The 20,591-nt window shown below is 34.1% G+C and overlaps 1 protein-coding gene and 1 pseudogene across 3 annotated transcripts in view; one reads left to right on the top strand and one right to left on the bottom strand.

Annotated features, from left to right (window-relative positions):
* The window catches only part of GSK3B (glycogen synthase kinase 3 beta), a 198,689-nt gene that overhangs the window by 55,713 nt on the left and 122,385 nt on the right, over positions 1 to 20,591 (bottom strand). The window lies entirely within an intron of this gene.
* On the top strand, positions 9,672 to 9,989 carry LOC138386324 (zinc finger protein 644 pseudogene; annotated as a pseudogene).

The following is a 20,591-nucleotide window of genomic DNA, read 5'->3' on the forward strand; positions in this document are numbered from 1 at the left end:
ATACCTGATTTCCTTAAATACTAAGTTTGACAGGTGTTATCTCTGACATTTCACTTTGACACTTCTTGTTTCATGTTTATTGTGAAGGTACATCCTCAGTCTTTCAAACACACATTTGGGCTTGTGATTACCTGTCAAAAAACTTTTTAGAGCCATGGATAAGTCAAAAATTCACGTTATTTTTGAATAGGAATTCCATCATGGAACCAATGCACCACAGACAGCTCACAATACCAACAAAGTGTTTGGGAAGGATGTGGCTAATGAACGCACAGTATGTTGATGGTTTGAGAAGTTCCATTCTGGTAATTTTAATCTTGAAAATGAGCCATGTGGAGAACCTGAGACCAAGGTGGATAATAATGAGCTGAAAGCTCTAGTGGAAGCGAATCCACCTCAACCTACATGTGAATTAGCAGCAAGGTTTGACATTACTATTCCAACAATATTGGGCCATTTGAAACAAATGGGCATGGTAAAGAAGTTGGATAGGTGGGTTCCACAGGAATTAAACGAGCATCAGAAAAGAAATCATTTCAAAGCTTGTCCTTCTTTGCTGTCACAACATAAAGGCAAAAGATTTCTACATCATACTATTATGTATGATGAAAAGTGGATTCTTTTTGACAATCACAAGCATTTGGCACAATGGCTGGCTGGACAAAGATGAAGTGCCAAAACACAGTCCAAAACCAAACGTTCATCAAAAAAAGCTAATGGTGTCTATTTGGTGGTCCAGCGCTGGTATTATCCACTACAGCTTCATGAAACCTGGTCAGTCCATTACAGTGGATGTCTACTGCAACCAATTGGATGAAATGATGAGGATGCTTGAGATTAAGCAGCCACAATTGGTCAACAGAGACAGGCCAATCTTCTTACAAGACAACGCTGGACCACATGTCGCACAAACAAGGCTGCTCAGATTACAGAAGCTGGACTTGTAAACTCTCTGTCATCCATTGTATTCACCAGACCTTGCACCAACTGACTATCACTTCTTCCAGGCTTTGGATCACTTCTTGCAAGGAAAAATATCCAATTCTCAACAAGCTGTGGAAAACACGTTTCATGATTTCATTGCCACTTGCTCTTCAGGCTTCTTCGCTGCTGGCATAAACAAGCTACCGTTAAGATGGCAAAACTGTGTGGATAGTTTAGGCTCATAATTTGTACTGCTTCTTTTTGAGATATAATAAACTACACCTTCGATTCAAAATTGGACATTTCATATTTAATGACCTAAATGGTAAAATATTGCAGACAAAAGCAAAAAATCCCACAGAATTAAAAATATATTATAGTATAATCACATTATGGTATACTAACTAGCAATGAAAATGAATAAAGCAGAGCTACACGTACGTTATGGATGAAATCTCACACACACAGTGAGGACTTTGCTAACACAAGACACAGTACACTCCATGAGATGGTAAGAATGCCAAAAGGAATGAGAGTTATATGAAGCCCATTAGGAAACGCATCCTTTTACTGTATGGAGATCACATGGACTTATTAGACATTTAGCTAACTTTCCTAATGGGGCTGTAGGACAGAATTCAAGAGTTAAATGGTATAATGAAAAGGTCAGGATGCACCTTTAAGTGGATGCTACAATTCCTGTGTTTTTTACTTATAACCTAAGAATAGTCAAAATGGAAGTAAATCTGTGAAATACACAATAAACCGGTAGAGAAAAATGCATATACACAAGGTTTGCTTAACATATACACTTTTAATAATTTATCTATCGGGAAAGCAAGAAGGTACACTGTGTGTATTCACTCCCACATCCTATATTCACTGTCTTACAACCACTTAGATCTAAACACTTTACCCAACATTATATTATAGAAAATTTCAAACAGAAAAGTCACAAAAGTTTTCTAGTGAACCACCCCCCCATACTCATCACCTGGATTCTCTAATTAACATTTTACTATATTTGGTTCATCACATAAATCTACACATAAATCCACCTTATTTTTGAAGAATTTCAAAACAAGTTGCAGATATCAACACACATCAGCATGCATATCATATTCATATTTTAACTTTTTTTTTTTTTTTTGAAACAGAGTCTCACTCTGTTGCCCAGGCTACAGTGCCGTGGCGTCAGCCTAGCTCACAGCAACCTCAAACTCCTGGGCTCAAGTGATCCTCCTGCCTCAGCCTTCTGAGTAGCTGGGACTACAGGCATGTGCCACCATGCCCGGCTAATTTTATCTATATATATTTTTAGTTGTCTGGCTAATTTCTTTCTATTTTTTTAGAAGAGACAGGATCTCGCTCTTGCTCAGGCTGGTCTCGAACTCCTGAGCTCAAATGATCCACCCGTCTCAGCCTCCCAGAGTGCTAGGATTATAGCCGTGAGCCACCGAGCCAGGCCCATATTTTGACTTATTATTTATGCATTTTTTATGTACCTACAATCCTCCTTCAGTACATCAGGGCATGCATGTGTAAAATCTTTTATCACAATGGGAGATAATCTGCCTTGACAAATAGTGATGATATTAAAAAAGGATTCTTAATTATACTTAAATCAGTTGGTCAGAGTTTAGCTGTTTTCTTTATTTTCAAAATATGGACATTTGTGACTTTAAAGAAGCTTTAATTACTAACTTGTAAAGAGAATTGTCATTGATACATTCACTATCAATTATTTTAAAAAGTAGCTAAATAAACAAGCCTCTTTCCACAAAATGATAATGAAAATCTTATTCATCTGTTTACCATTATATGACCTTGAATCACTAAGGTTATGAGAGGACAAAACTGAAATCTTAACATCACATTATGTTCTACACTTAATTTCTCTTGCCAAACATGCAATCACTATCATCATTTTTCTATTCTTTTTCTTATTAATTTTTAAATCTTAAGACCAGGTTCTCCCTAGGCTGGCTAACAGAAAGGATTTACCACATATTACAAAATACTACATACAAATGCAAAAGGCTCCTAAACTTGAAATACTGAAGAATATTATATGACAAGGTTCCCTCAATATAGGTTAAAAAGTACTTATTTCTGTTAGCGACTTTTAATGATAAACCAATTAAAATAAGACATTAGGGTGCAACTTAAAAACGTCTACTATCCCAAGACTTGATCATGACTGATTACAAAAAACTATAAACTTTTAAAAAGTGGAAACTAGATAGGAGATCTTCTAATCTAGGAGTCAGTAAACTTTTTCTGTTAAAGGCCACAGAGTAAATATTTTAGTCTTGTGGGACATGGAGCCTTTGTCAGTACTCTACTTTGCAGCATAAAAGGAACCATAAGTTAAAGTTTACTTACAAAAGTAAGGGGCAGACTGCATTTGGCCCCTGGGACCTAGTTGAATGATCCTTGACCTAATCAAAACATTTCTAGACATGAAAAAACTGAGACCCAGAAAGAGCATCTTTTCAGAGATCATACCTAGTTACCAATAGAGCTGGTAAGGAATTTAAATCTCATCAGTGGTAAACAAATTTTAAGAGATGGTGTCAAAGAATCTGATTATTGGATTTTGTTGGAGGGCAAACAATTTCAGCTTCTAATTTCAGTAGTTGTGAAAAATCTTGATGCTACTGGGTATGAGGAGTATATATGGAAGAAAAAATAGTATTTGAGACAAGGCATTCAGGAAGAACCAGAAGGAGCTCTCCACCAAGTGATGCATACTAGATACATCATTTAAGAGAAAGCTTGAGGCCAGAAAAATATTAATAGCTTTGGTAGTAACTGATGTAAGGTGCTAGGTGGCTGTGACAGTGAGTAACAGGCAAAGCAGATAGAAGGAGAAGAGTGTGCTAAAGATGGGGACACAAATATAGGGAAAAAGGAAAATTTAACAAGAAGGCTAAGGCAGAAGTACAGGGAGTTGGGAGAGGTCCCACAGACAATGATACCACGGGAGCCAAGGAAGCTGAATATTTAAAGGACAGAGAGGTAGATACCTTATGACACAATGAGCCCAGGTAAAAAATAAAGGCCAAAAGGTGTTCACTGCAGTTGGCCATAAAGATTTCCTTTCTGATCTTCGTGAGATCACCCATGAAGAGAGCAAGCCAGCCACAACAACCTGACGTAGGTTATGTGGAGTTACATTCTCCTTTCAAAAAGTACATCAGTGAGAGAAAGAAGAGAACAAAGAGAATCAATCTTTACTGAGCATGCAGTACGTAAACATACTGTTAGGGTATATAAATTTTCTTTATTCAATTATATTTTGTAAGTAGCTTTTCAAGTATAAAATGAGATAATATCCTAAGGCTGACTGAGGTTTCAAAGTTAAAACATATGTGTAGTTGACTCCCTAAAATGGTCTATCCAATATTAAGGGCAGAAAACAACGGAGAGTTTTTAAAAAACAACTTCAAAAAAAATCACTTTCTTAAACTACATTAATTATACAATAAAAAAGAAACTTGAAGACTTCTGAGTAGTATAGGGCATATTAAGGTTTTATAAGATTGCGAGGCTGTAAATAATAGTAAAAAAAAGTTAAATACACTTTTCGATAACTTAAAAAATATATGATTTAAATAAAATCTACCCATATCATGGCAATTCATTTTAAGAAAAAGAATATCTTGAACTGCTAATAACAGTTGTTCTGAGGCAACAGAAGAATAATATGAAGAAATCCAGTCAAATAACTGGTTAAACACGATAACAAGGCTAAAACTTACTTTAGAATGCTTCATAAATATACTTTACAGAAGTTTTTTTCAAATGATCTAGCAATTTTGATAAATCACTTTTCAGGCTTCTGTATCTAGATTCTCACTATAAATCCCTCACTTGCTTGTGCTTCGTATATTAGTAATACAAAACACAAAATCACCAACAAACATACAAGTTTAATATGATTGTTAGTGATTTTTTCCACATGTAGAATTTTGAAGGGAATGTTAAATGGTGGGCAAGTACTACAAATGTGCATATTAAAAGTAATTTTAATTGCAAACATTTTTAATTACAAGGCCTAAGTTGCAGAAATTATTATTGTTAATGAATTGCTTTGAGTATAAATACTGTACATTTATCCAACAGGGAGCCATAACTACTTTACAGGTGGGCAAATGTAGACTAAAAAAAAAAAGACTTAAGTAGTGTAATTTTGTATAACTTTCCATCGGTAGCTCAGTAAATCTGTAAAGCCATGCAAGGACTTGATTAAAAAAGAAAAAAAAAGCTATTACGGACTTCTGCTTCTAGCCATTATGGAGTAACTGACACTGGAATTGCCCTCCAAGTGTGAAAAACTATAAAACTGACTGACAAACGAAACCCAACAGTTTGAAAGAAGTAGGAAAATATAAGAAGAGGGGAAAAAAGAGTCAGTCAACAAATAGATCCAGAAATAAGAGAGATGACAGAATTAGCAATTTACGGACTTTAAAAAAGCTATTATATAATAAGAGAAATAGAAAATATAAAAAAAGAACCACATAGAAATTATTATACAGTTGAAAAATGCAGTATGTGACGCTAAAACTTCACTGGAGGGGATTAACAGCAGATTAGACATAGAGAAGAGAAATAATCAGTGAATAAAAAAATAGCAACAGAAATTATAAAAGCTGAAGCATGGAGGCAAAAAAAAAAAAGGCTAGAAAAATACATACACATGTGATTGAAGTCTGAGAAACGGGTAGCAGGTAGGGGATGGGGGGTGGGGCAGATGCAGAAAAACTATTTGAAGAAGTACTAGCCAAAATTTCCCTAAATTTGATGAAAACCATGCATGATCCTACAAATTTAATAAGCTCAATGAACCCTAACCAGTACAAAGACAAAGGACACCATACCAAGTCATAATAAACTGATGAAAGGAAAATCTTCAAGAATGCTAGAAACAAAAGAGAGAGAGAGAGAGAGAGAGAGAGAGACACACACACACACACACACACACGTCATTATATACAGAGTATTAACAATAAGAATGACAGCTGACTTCTCATCAAAATAATGCAAGCCAGAAGAAAACAGAGACCTCTCTAGGGAATGAAAGAAAAAAAAAAAAAAAAAGCCCTGGAAACTAAGATATTTTTAGGTAAATGAAAGTTTACCTAAAACAATATATCATGTGCAGTGATATATTACTATTTAAAGATAGACTGTGATAAAGATGCGTATTTCCAATCCTAGAACAACCTCCAAAAAAATGCAACAAGGAGGTATAGCTTAAAAAGCCAACTGGGAAAATAAAAATTACTCATTTAATCCATAAGTTAGGAGCAGAAGAGGGAAAAAATGGAGCAAAAATGGGATGAAAAGAAAACAAATATCAAAAAAAAAAAAAAGAAAACAAATATCAAAGTGCAATACTTAAACCCAACAACACTGACAGTTAGTGACTGTTAAATGATCTAAATACTTCAATTAAAAAGACAGAAATTAGCAGACTTGATAAAAAAAAATGACCTAACTATATACTGTTCATAAGAAAGGCATTTTAAATAAAGACACATTGGTTAAAAGTAAAAGGATGCAAAAAGTTGTATCATGCAAACACTAATTTAAGAAAAATAGATGGCTCTGTACACCTGGGGTGGGGACTTTTGCATTTTCTGTATTTTCTAAGCTCCCAACTCTCCTTTCTAAAATAAAGGATTAAAATGGTACAAAAAAAAAAAGATAAAGATAGAATGTCTATATTAATATTAGAAAATATAGACTTTAGGACAAGAAAATTTAACAAAAAAGGGGCATTTCCTGATGATAAAAGTAATTAATTTTAAGACTCAATTTAAAATTATTGAGAATATCATGTGTTGATAAGAATGTAGAGCATGAGAATTCTCATATGTGGTTGGTGGAAATGTAAAATAGCAAAACTGCTTTGGAAAATGGTAGTTTCTTATAAAGTTAAACATATACTTACTATATGATCAGCAATTTCAGTCCTAGTTTTTTATTCAAGAGAAATAAAAACATACATCTGCAAAAACACTTACCAACAAGCATTCATGGTAGCTGTACTCCTAGCAGCCAAAAAACAAAACCAAGTCAAATATCTAGCCACAGGTGAATGGATAAACAAATTGTGGTATACTTATATAATACCACTCAGCATATAAAGGAATAAACTGGTGATATAAGCAACAACATGGATGAATCTCAAAAACCAGATGTTGAGCAAAAAAAGTCAGATACAAAAGAAACATACAATATGATTTCATTTATATGAAATTCTAAAATAGCAAAAACTAATCTGTAGTAACAGAAAATATGTCAATGGTCACCTGAGACAGAAGATGGGGAGACTGACTGCAAAGGGGAATAAACAGGGTGATTAAACATCCTGGTTTGCCTGGAACCTAGGGAAATTGGGATGTTTGGTCACCCCAGGGTATAAAAAGGAACATTTTGGGGTGATAGAAATGTTCTAAATCATGACCAGGGTGGTGGTTATATGGGTATATATGTTTTTGGAAACTTATTAAACTGTACACTTAAAATGGCTACATTTTATTGTATGCAAATTACATCTATATTAACTTGATTTAAAAAGTAAAAAAAAAGACCACTAGGTAATTTGTATTGCTTTTACTACTAAATACAACCAGATGATTAACCTTAAATTGCTATTTTAAGGATAGCATTAAAAGTATCAGAGTCTGTCAAACCCTAAAATCAGAACTATTTTGTATATAATATGCATATTCTTTAAGAAAGCAAAGGTAAGCCATAATCAAGACATATTTTAAAAAACATTTCCAGCCTCTGAAGTCATTCAGTTTACAAAATATTTAGTCCCTATCCTCAAGGAACTCTAGGGGAGAGTGACTTATACATAAATCAACAACAATCAGCCAAGAATTGGGAAAGCAAAATAAGGATAATGTGTGAGGTGAAAGTGCTACACTGCATGGGGATGAGGAAAGGATTCTGGAAGGAGAATCAAGAGCTGGTTTACTTACGGAATGCAGGAGGCAAAGCAGTAAGAAGCATATTCTATGCACATTAGGTTTAAAGGTGGAAAAATGCATGCTAATAGAGAATAAGGATTGGGTAACAGAGGGATGACACCATTAAAGGCTGAAAGGTAAGCAAGTCACAAGATTAGGAAGAGCTAAGATTCTGAATGTAGGACCATCTATAACCAATACCACAACACAAGGCACTTTAACAAATCAACTATCCTATTTCAACTTCTGGGTATATGTTTAGATTTTACATGAAGTTTTATTGGATTCAGAGTACACTTCTACCTGATTTACAGCAGATGAATTACGTATTTGAAACTTTCAAAACTGGACAATGAACTTTTTCATTTTATAGATTAAAAAAAGACATTTGACAAATCCTCATCAATTCAGACACAAAACAAGACTTACGGATTCCTTGAATTTTGAGAGATGGGAAAAAAATTTTTTTCAAAACCTTCAGACCAAAGACATACATTTTTAGAAATTAATACTTATTCGTTTTTCCTAAAAACTGAGTCCCTCCATGATGTAAAGGAAATTAAGCTGCATATAAATGTCTTACGTACTTTTCTCTTAAGTATGATCTCTAATACAATAGAAGAGTGGGGAAATGTTAAACATTATCATGCCAGTGGGAAAAGAATATATTCTCAGTTATCTATTATTAGAGTTCATAACTTTATCATTTGTTGCGAAAGCCACCTTTTCTTTGGTCTACCATTCTAGCACATCATGAGGGTGGATAGTGGAAAGATCCATAGAATCAGAGATCAGCCTGTCACATCCCTTTGCAGATGCAGTCTATCCCCTTTTGATTAAATCAACTATTTCATGTGTGCTTCGTCCCACCCATGTTTCTTCTTCTAACATTTTTTTATTCACCTACAAATGTATCCAGATACTGTGAAATATCACACGGGGAATTATGAGCTGATAATTATCATCTTCAAAGAATAAAACAAAACCAAAGAAGGATCTGACAAAAGCTCTGAAATACAAGTGTATTTCCTCCATAGCCTTGCTTTTTTTTTTTTATAGCTTAACACCAGAGGTCGCTAAACTTCAACAATAAAGCTACATGTGCAGCCTTTAAAGCAAGTATGAAGTAAAAGAAATCCTACTAGAATAGAAATATGTTACTTTTCTGCTTAAAATCCTGTACTGGCTTCCAACTGCCTACAAACTAATGTGATCTGGCCACTGTCCACAGCTCTAGCCTTCTCTTTCCTGGTAAACTCATATTGTACCAACCCCATCATTCAAAACCTTATGTTCCAACAATAAAGAAACACACAAGAGACCTGGTTTTACTAAGCATTTACCCTTTCCTCCCTCCTCTCTAAATGGTGAATACCTTTCCATGTTTCAAGATTCAGCTCAGGCCAGGCACAGTTGCTCATACCTATAATCCCAGTACTTTGGGGGGCTAAGGCAGGAGGATTGCTTGAGAACAGGAGTTTGAGACCAGCTGAGCAAAATGGTAAGACCCTGGTATCTACAAAATTTTTTTTAAAAAATTAGAGCACCTGCAGTCTCAGCTACTCAGGAGGCTGAGGCAGGAGGATTACTTGAACCCAAGAGTTTGAAGCTGCAGTGAGCTATGATCACGCCACTGCATTTCAGCCTAGGTGACAGAGTAAGACTATCTCAGAAATAAATAAATAGCCCAATGTCACTCCAGTTTGATGCACATGGCACCAACTGTTTAATTTCGGATGAGATTGTTCTTGAAGTGAGATGTTGGTAAGACAAAGTCTAGCCTTAGATTGTAAGCAGAAGAAATCAAGGTCAAGATCTGGAAGCAAGAAGAAAATGCTGACATTACCTCATGGTGCTGAAGAGGTTTATATTCTCCGATGCAGGTTTTGTGGCCTAGTCTTTTGAGGACCATTGTCTGTTCAGGAAGACTGGAATAAGCACTTATACCAATACATTGTAAATGCTAATCTTCCATGGACTGGAGCTGGCATGGTGGAAGTCACATCACTACTTAAAAAGCCTGCCTGTACTACAGAAACTTCATTTTCTCTACTAATGGCAGAAGCAGCTTCATAGAACCAGGGAATCTTTTAAATAGCAGATTTGAATTGGATGTAAATTTGAAATTCTTTTATTTAAAGCCACATTAAATTAACCATTTATAAATACTAAAGCAGAAAAATGGGCAAAAGTGAATTACAGTGACATCAGAGCAAATAGAATACTTAAAATAGTAAGTAGTCTACTGTATTTTACATAGGGTAGAAGATATGTTTTTAAGGTTTACTTAAAGCTTTGTTGGTTAACTGTGTTCATTCAATAAAAAAAATCAGTACACATAAGCAGCCATTTATAAACTGTTGCACATGGATACTTAGAGATAGACTTAGAGACAGAATTAGAATTCTCTTACAATACTTAGAGATAGATTTATTGGAAAATTGTTTTTGGCAGTATTACCACAATCAAGGCTCTGTTTATTCCACATAAGACTTGCAAAGAAAAATAAGATATTATATTTTGTTTATATACATTTAGTGTTTTATATTATACAATACCAGGAACTGCTAATTAAATTAACTCAACTTAGGGCATTAGATATCACGTACGTACTTCATAGTTTGAGACTATTCACTCAAATCAGGTAGAGTACCATTCTATCTAGACGTGTGTTTTTTTAAAAAATCACATGGAATGGTTTTTTTTAATACAAAAAAGTGGAGGGAGATTTGTTTAAACAAATATTTCTAAAAGAAATAGGTACCTGTTACCGAAAGTTTGGCACTTATCCCCAAGACCACATCAGAAGAACCAGGACAAGTGGTTTAAGGAAAAAGAAAGAGAAGTTTATTAATTTGCCAGCAAATGAGGAGGATAGGAGACTCTGGTCTTAAAGTATCATCATTCTATCTATAAGCAGAAATACAAAGTTTTGAAAAGGAGTTTTCAGGTTGGGGCTATTGCTGTGTAAGCACAGTTGATGGTCCTGATTGACCCCATCTCCTGCACAATCTTGTGACCTCTGCCTGAACAATTCTGTTGAGCCATCTCCTGTGGTACAAAGAACAAAGGACACTCCTCTGCCCCTCTGATTACTGGCCTCGGGCAGGGATGCAGGTTTTAAGTCCCAAAAAGAGTGTTGGGGGGTGGTTTAAAGAGACAACTCAAAAACATCTTACCCTTTTCCAAACCATTACTGCTATTTCATACATAGTCCTGGAAATTATTTGTGGTAAGGAGATATTCTTTCCTCCAGTTGCCTTTCTCAGACAGTAAGTCAACAAAGATGCCATTTACTCTTTATATTTTTGTATCATAATAGATGAAAAAAAAACTAATGTTCTTTATTACAAGATATTCTTTTGTTAACAGACTTCTTCTGTTTAACATTTTACCTAAAATTTGACATGCTTATAGGACAAGTTTGTCTCTTACTTTATTTAACATTATAGAAATATTCATTAATAAACAATGCTCACTCACTACACAATTTAGAATAGATGTTCTCATTTATATTATCTTCCCAATTTGAAACGTAATACACCAATTAAAATATTTCTACATATGATTAGAATGTTTACAATTTAAATTTTTGAACTTGTTTTGGATGTGATTATGTGTATGAAAATCATGTAACAGTATGCTCATGCTAAGAACTGATGTAATGGAATTACTGAAATAAATGTGCTGTGAGGATGGAGAAAATAAACAAACAAATAAATACATAAAACATTCAGCTCAAGGGTTATCTCTCCTATCTAGGCAGTACCTCCAACTGGAATGCTTCTGCCTTCATACTTTGCTCAGATGTCTTGGGTAATATCTGCTTTGCTCTATTGCCCTCAGTTGTTTCCCTCTTCCCCTCTATCAGGCTGTGAACTCCTTGTGGAGTTCTAGCCCAGCACCTAGTAAAAACTGTTCACTAAATCAACACATGCAGTTAAGGTGATCTGGACTGTGAAAGACTATGGCTAGGCCTATATATAATAAACTCAAGAAAAGCTTTTTAAATAAGTGAAGAAAATTATATAACACAACAACATACATAACCATTATATGCATGGCTGAATAACTGAGTATCTTCTTTTCTGCATAAAAGAATTGCATGTTCAATTTGGAATACTGTTAGATTGGCTGCCTACATCCTAAACATGATAAATTTCTCTAATTAGAATACTAGAAAACATGTATTCTATTTCAAAATATCAGTTTTCTAATGACTATAGAACTAATACTACACCATTTTCACTTCTAGAAGGACTGATATGAAAGGTTATCTCCTCTGACATTTCCCTACAATTTATAGGTTTTTCCCTTTTTTTACATCCACTAGCTATAGGTAGACAAAACAATGAATTCTCATAATATGCAGATTTTGTCCAATTTCTACCTCTCCCCTAGTATACACGATTGCAATTGTGGTATAAGCAACCATTTTCTCAAGGTACAATGTTTCCTTCTCAGGGCTTCCTTCCAATTTCCAAAAGGCAAGGGGCAAAAAGCTATACCAGAAGGAATACAAGTCTTAAAACTCCATTAAGAATTTCAGCGAAGAAAAGAACAGGGAGTTGTCACATTATTTGAACAAAACTACACAAGTATTCAGACTAGGCTGGGCACAGTAGCTTATGCCTATAATCCCAGCACTTTGGGAAGACAAGGCGGGAGGATCTCGAGGCCAGAAGTTTGCAACCAGCCTGAGCAGCATAGCAAGACCCCATTCTCTACAAAATATACAAAAGATTAGCTGGGTCTGGTGGTGTGCACCTGTAGTCCCAGTGACTGGGGATACTGGACAGAAAGAATGCTTGAGTCCAGGAGTTTGAGGTTGCAGTGAGCTATGATGATGCCACTGCATTGTAGCCTGGGCAACAGAGCAAGACTCTGTCTCAAATAAATAAATACATAAAAATTTAAAAAGGAAAGAAAGAAAGGAAGGAAAATTAAGGAAGAAAAAAGAGAGGAAGGAAGGAGAGGAGAGAAAAGAATTCAGACTAGGGAGGGTGAACTAGCACAGAAGGGTCTCCTTATGTGCCTATGATCTACTTCATTCACTCTTTCTTGCCATCTGTCACTTAACTCAAGTTGGTTTGCTCCCCTCCCTTTTTGGGGAACACGAGGGTGGAAGGGCTCCTCTAGAGCCCTTTAAAAACTATGGTCAAGAGTTTACTGCCTTCCTTAAATATACGGTGGAAACAGCAAAGCTACCTTATTAGTAGTTCCACAGACAGATGCTCTCACTAATCTTTCTTTTCAAATAATAGTTTTACTGAGATATACTTCATATTTCATGAAATCCACCCCTCTAAAGCATACAATTCAGTGGTTTTTAGTATATTCACAGAGGTGTGCAAACATCACTGCTATCTAATTTTAGAATATGTTCATCACCTCAAAATGAAACCCTGTATCCATGAGCAGTCACTCCCATTCCCATTTCTCTCTGTTCCTGATAACCACTAATCGAATTTTTGGCTTCACAAATCTGCCTATTTTGGACATTTCATATAAAAAGAATCACATAATATATGTCTTTTGTGTGTGGTATTTTCTTATCCATTCATCAGTTGGTGGATATTTTAATTGTTCCCCCTTTTGGGCTATAAATGATTGTACTATCAACTTTTCAATTCTCTGGGTACACACTTACAAATTGAATTGCTGGGTCACATGGTAACTCAATGTTTAATACTTTGAGGAACTGTCAAACTGTTTTTCAAAGTGGATGCATCATTTCATAATTCCACCAGCAATGTAAAAGGATTCCAATTTCTCCACATCGTCACATTAGTTATTTTACTTCAGCCATTGCAGAGAGTGTGATACAGTATTTATTGTGGTATTGATTTGCATTTCCTTGATGACTAATGACGTTGAGCATCTTTTGTATGCTTACTGGTCATTTGTATTAATATATCTTCTTTGGAGAAATGTCTATGAAGATCCTGTGTTCATTTTTCAATTGGGCTATCTTTTTATTGTTGAGTTGTAAGAATTCCCTATATGTTTTAGATGTAAGTCTCTTACCAGGCATAAATTTATAAAAACTTTCTCCCATTCTGTCCTTTAACTTTCTTGATGGTGTCCCTTGAAGCACAAAAGTTTTTAATATTGATGAAGTCCAATTTATCTATTTTTTTCTTCTGTCATATGTACTCTTTCTGTCACATCTAAGAAACTATTGCCTAATTGGAGGTCACAAAGATTTACACATATTTTCTTCTAAGATTACAGTTTTGGCTCTTACATTTAGGTCTTTGATCAATTTTGAGTTTATTTTTTAATTAATTAATTTATTTATTGACAAATTATAACCATATATAGCCAGGCAGTACACAGTGATGTTATGATATATGTATACAGTGTGAGATAACAGAATCAAACTAACATATCCACCAACTTAAATACCCACCATTTATTCTTCCTGTCTGACTGCAACTTTGCACCCTTTGACCAACATCTCCCGTTTCCCCCATTAGCCTCTGGTAACCACCATTCTGCTCTTTGCTGCTATGAGTTTGTTTGTTTTAGAATCCACATGTAAGTGAGAACATGCAGTTTTTGTCTTTCTATGCCTGACTTCTTTCACTTAGCATAATATCTTCTAGGTTCATCCACATTGTCTCAAGTGACAAAATTTCCTTCTTTTTTTAAGGTTTATGTATATATACCATATTTTCTTCCATTCATCCACCGATGGATACTGAGGTTGATTCCGTATCTTGGCTATTGTGTGAATAACACTGTGATATAGATTATCTCTTTGACATACTGATTTCAAGTCCTTAGGATATACACCCAGACGTGGGATTGCTAGAACATATTGTAATTCTATTTTTAGTTTCTTGAGGAAACTCCATATAGTTTTGCATAATGGCTGTACTAATTTACATTCTCACCAACAGTATATAAGGGTTCCCTTTCTTCCATGAGTTAATTTTTGTATATGGTGTGAGGTGGGGGTCCAACTTCACTCTTTTTGCTTATGGAGGTACCATTTATTGAAAGGACTATTCTTTCCCATTTGAATTGTCTTGAAATCTTTGTTAAAAATCAGTTGACCATAAATGTAAAGGTTTATTTCTGAATTCTTAATTCTGTTCTATATGATCTATATTGCTACATTCATGCCTGTAGGACATTGACTTGATTACTGCAGCTGTGTAATAAGTTTTGCAAGACTTTTTCAAGATTGTTCTGGCCTTCATTCTTTTCTTCTTGAATAAACTTTTATACTTGGAAACAAGTCACCTCCCTCCCCCCAAAAAGTGACTATTGTTTTAACTGTGCAAGCCACTGAACATAGGTGAAAAATTCATTATTGGCCAATACATATTCACAGAAGTCAAAAGACCTTTCTTTCTAAATAAATCTCAGCCAAAATGTTATGCTCAAGGAAGGACTAAAGTAAAGAGGGGTATGTGAATCTCTTGGGCTAAAGAAAATCCCAAACACTATAATTTCCCAAACTTTAAAAATAGGTAAAAATCTGCACACACATCACAATTCCTGCTTTCTTTGAGAATCACTAACAATAGTTCTTTGTAGCACTATAAACCAAGATTTCCTTCACATTTTCCTTCTATCCTATATATCAACAAAACAATAAAAATTTTGCTTTATAATATGAACTAGCATCCAATGTACTTTTAAAAATTAAAAGTTTCCTCCACTTTTTTTGAGACAAGGTCTCACTCTGTTGCCTAGGCTGGAGTGCAGTGGCATCATCATAGCCCCTGAACCTTAAACTCCTGGGTTCAGCCTCCGGAGTAGCTGGGACCATAGGCATGCACTACCATGCCTGGCTAATTTAAAAACATTTTTTTTTTTTTTTTTTTGGTAGAGATGGGGGCTCACTATGTTGCTGAGGCTGATCTTGAACTCTTGGTCTCAAGTGATCCTCCTGCCTTGGCTTCCCAAAGTGCTAGGATTACAGTCATGAGCTACTGTGTTTGGCCTAAAATGCCCTTTTCTACAAGATTGCTGTGTTTCCTTATATATATTTTCTACTACCCAACTGTTAAGAATTATCACTTTCAAAAAACTTTAACCTTTTGTTGCGAAAAGGAAGCAGGGATTCCTTAGTAAAAGATAGGTCCTGCAATCAGGGTCCAGTATATGAATGTTGCCAACCTGACACATTTCTGCCCTATCCTACCCTCTCATCTGCCCCTTTACATATTTTATAGATTACTCTTAAGGAAAAAGTATATTAAACTGAGGCCTTAGAATTAATTAAATACACAAATTAACTCAAAATGCAACTCTGCAGAAGAATCTGCAGTTGACAAATAAAGGGTATTACAGCTCAGAAAGAGTTATGGATGGTCTTTTGACTCAGATCCGAAAATTCAACTATCAGTAAATCAGTTTTGAGGTGACAATGTCATAAAACGTCATTTTGTGTGGAAAAAAGAGTTTCTTTGCATAAATAAACTTATATTGGCAACTTAGTAAATAACTTTACACTGTGTATTTTGGGGAAAAGAATGATTTCAAATGGATGCCATTATCTCTAAGTCAAAAGCTAAACTGAGCCACATTGCTAGGAAATTACATTTCCATTCCTGGGCATGTATACCTTACCTTTTAGGTATATAGAGACTTAACCAAGTATGAGTAATTTACTGTTGGCTCAATAAAATTTCATAGTAGTAAGTTAAAACTGATGTGTTTTTTTTTTTTGGTCTACGGAAAACATATTAAGGTAAAAATGTGGTTGAGCAGTCATTACATTAAAATAATTCTTTTAATGCCTCCTTTACCCATTCTCTTATTTTAAAAATGTTGATATTATATTTTGTGTGTAATATCTAATTCCTGCAGGCAGTTATAAATTATAACCACAGTTCTTTGTCCTAGTATAAGGATATATAACCTAGAGTTCTTGGATGAGCTATGGAAAGAACAAGAATCACCTAAAATGGTATGCAAAATCTTGGTATTTATGCATTTTTCTCTGGGAAAGTGTGTATTGCTATTAATAGATTTTTCAAAGTGGTCCATGATTCAAAAACTATTAAGAGCTGCTGCTCTAATTGGTAATAAACACGGAAAAATTTAAGTAATACAAGAACAAATCAAGCACCAACCAACACAATAAACAAGTATTTTGTTTATATGTTATAAACAATGTATATTATAAGTAAAAACCTGTACCACACTACGTAATGGGGTGTACCTTTATGTTCTGTGGAGTGGAAAAACGAGATAAGTTTAATAAGTGGTCCCTACAGTCTGTTAACAACATAAGAGATCTACAACATAATAGTAGAAGAAATGTCACCAGATAATACATGATTAAACTCCAAATGCATGTTTGCAAAGATATATCATATGGATCCATCAAAAACTTACCAAAAAAGTATTTTATACTTATTAAACTGATTTACTGTCTTAGATTTGTCTTAAAGATTGTTTGACAGTGAAAGTGGTAAGCTAGGAAATGCAAAAGTATATACACATAGGTCCTGAACAAACTATAGTATAGAGGGATAACTGAAAATCTAAAATGTTTGCTAAACACAGATGGTGAAAATAAAGTTAACTGTACAGATAGATGATCCTTGATTTATGATGGGGTTATGTCAAGTAAACCTATAGTAAGTTGAAAATATTATAAGTCAAAATGCATTTAATATACCTAACCTACCAAACAACTTAGCCTAGCCTTAAACGTGTTCAGAACACTTACATTAGCCTACAGTTGGGCAAAATCATCAATCACAAAGCCTATTTTATAAAAAAGTATCAAATATCTTGCATAAGTTATTGACAAATACACTGAAGCGAAAAAAGGAATGGTTGTATGGGTACTTGAAATACAATTTCTACTGAATGCATACTGCTTTTAAGTCGAACCATGGTAAGTTGAAGACTGTATTTGAAAGCAAAGGAGTCAACCATTATAACTTTGCTTTAGTTGAAGCAAAATTCAACTAGTCTAAAGATATCTCAAACTGATTTGGTGTATGCATTATGATAAGATTTAGGGGTTGCTTCCTTTAATTGGTGGTCATAAACTTTTATACTAGACATGTAAATGACAAATATGACTCAATGAGTTCTAGATATCAAGATGACATTAAGGATCATACTGTTTTCTCCAAAGCTGCAAAGTTCCATGAATAAAAGATACCAATTGAGTTGAAGATGAATCTCACAGGGTTTATCCACCATCATACCTCTTTTAGATATGGTAATATAGTAGTCACCCCTTATCTGCACGGGGTATGTTCCAAGACCCTCAGTAGATGCCTAAAACCACTGACAGTATTGAACCCTACATATACTGTAATTTTTTCTTACATATATGTACCTCTGATAAAGTTTAATATAAAAATTAGGCACAGTAAGAGATTAACAATAGCTAATAAAATAGAACAATTATAATAATATACTTTAATAAAAGTTATGTGAATGTTGTCTTTCTCTCTTTCAAAATATTTTATTGTACTATAATTATCCTTCTTGTGATGATGTGAGATGATAAAAAGTCTACATGATGAAGTGAGGTGAATAACATAGGCATTGTGACATTGCGTTAGGCTACTACTGACCAAACAATACGCAAGAAGGAGACAGTCTGCTTTGAATGATCCTGGATCATTTAGCCATGACAGTGTCAATGGCTGGATGTCAGGAGCAGATGATGCTGATGACTAATAGGTGAATAGCATATACAGCAGAAACACTGGACAAAGGGAGGATTCACATCTCAGGTGGGATAGAGCAGAAGAGTACGAGATTTCATCATGTTACTCAGAACAGCATGCAATTTAAAATTTGTGAATTCCTTCTTAATGGAGTTTTTCGTTTAATACTTTTGAGCTGTGACTGACCATGAATAACTGAAACCATAGAAAGCAAAACTGTGGATAGGGGGGACTATTTTGTTAGCAGAAGTAATAGTACAGTAGTAGTAATAATAATAATGCTTACTTCTTTAATATAAGGATTAAATGTGTAATGAATGTAAAGTGCTTAACCCCAGTGTCTGGCACAAAGTAAGTTCTCACTGAGTGGCAGTTTTTATGATTAGCAATAATTTCCTAATACTTTAAAATATAGAATTCTGAGGAATCAGGAATTCACTGATCTCTTTGTCTAAATTACACCACAATCGACTATCAGTTAAAGACTAGGAAAACAATTTTATTCAGATAAACATTTGTAACAAAATGTGGCTCTCTTAACTTCTACAGAACTGCTTTTATTTGTTTACTAACAAAAGATTCTGTTATAAAACAATTGAAAACATCTGGTTTTTCATAGTTCCTGTGATTGCAGAAAGATATGATTGCTTAAAAGACATCAAAATCACAGAAGAGTAAAAAGCAAAAAACATTCTCTCCTTTTGCCCTCCCTTAATTCCACACTCTCCATTGTTGAAAATTTGGAGGTCCTTCTAACTCTTTTCCTACTGATAGGCACCATAAGAAATGAAGTCCATCTGCTTGGCTGTAATAACATATCAAAAGATTCTTTGAATCTCATTGTGACCTACCTTCAAATTTCTTATGTAAAGTTTCTGTTAAAGATTTTACTAGCTCTTACTAACCGTGTAAGAGCTAGCTACAATGATACCTAAATTGATTGATTACTGCTAAAACTAAACAATAGTTTAGTAAAGTTGTTTTATAAAAGAAATTAAGAAACTTTAATTGCCTTATAAAAATCTTATTATTACAAATAATATAAGCATCAATATGTTTAATGTCAGGCTTTTCGAGAAGAGATATATCTAAATTTAAAAGGCCAATTACTAAAACTATGGAAGCTACACTGAAATTCTATCATTAAGAGGTGGGGTTTTGACTAATTCTGCCCTAAAACTCTTCCATTAAAAAGCAATGGTCAGATTATTATTACAGCACATGTAGATGTTTATGGTATTAAACTGTATCTCTAGGAATGTTAATACATTTGAAATCTTAAAATCCTACAAAATGATTAGTTTCTTTACAAATTTTTAGTTTTGTGATATTTTAATCCAGAAATTGAACTTTGGACTAAAGCTCACCTTCCCTTACATAAAATTTATGTTTTATAATTTGGAGGGGGGGAAATATTAGTAAAATCTACAGTATTCCTAGGTCTAAAACTTCCTGGATTGCTTCAACTTCAGTCCATTTGGGGAATTTGGGGGATATTTGTCATTTATAGAAGAAAACTAATGATCAAACTTTGAAAAGCCAGTGTATCATGTAAACTTCTTTTCAAAGGCAATAAATATATCATTTTACCTTAATGATATAATTTTCAGAATCAATTACGTAATTCAGCAAATAATCATACAATGGGATCTATATAATCATTTAAAAATATACTGCTTAATATGGGAAATATCCAAAATTAATTTAGTTTAAAAAAAGCCTGTAAAACACTAAGAAGGCACATTTATTTAAAGAAAAAGTATAGTATATCAAAATATTTACAGAAGTATTTTTCATGATGTGCCAGAAATGATTGTTTTTATCATTGTTTTCTTTACTCCAGACCCACTGAAATCATGTTTTTATCATTCTATTTGTGTGTCTGTGTGTACTTTCTTAGTCTTGTTCGTTGAGAATATAAAATTATAGCATATATAATTATTTTAAAAAGTTATTTAAAAATATTACCTTCACCAGTATTATGCAAGCCTTCAGAGAATGCTCTTTTCTAAATAACCCCACT

Source organism: Eulemur rufifrons, chromosome 7, assembly GCF_041146395.1.
Source record: "Eulemur rufifrons isolate Redbay chromosome 7, OSU_ERuf_1, whole genome shotgun sequence".
In the NCBI taxonomy this organism is placed as follows: Eukaryota; Metazoa; Chordata; class Mammalia; order Primates; family Lemuridae; genus Eulemur; species Eulemur rufifrons.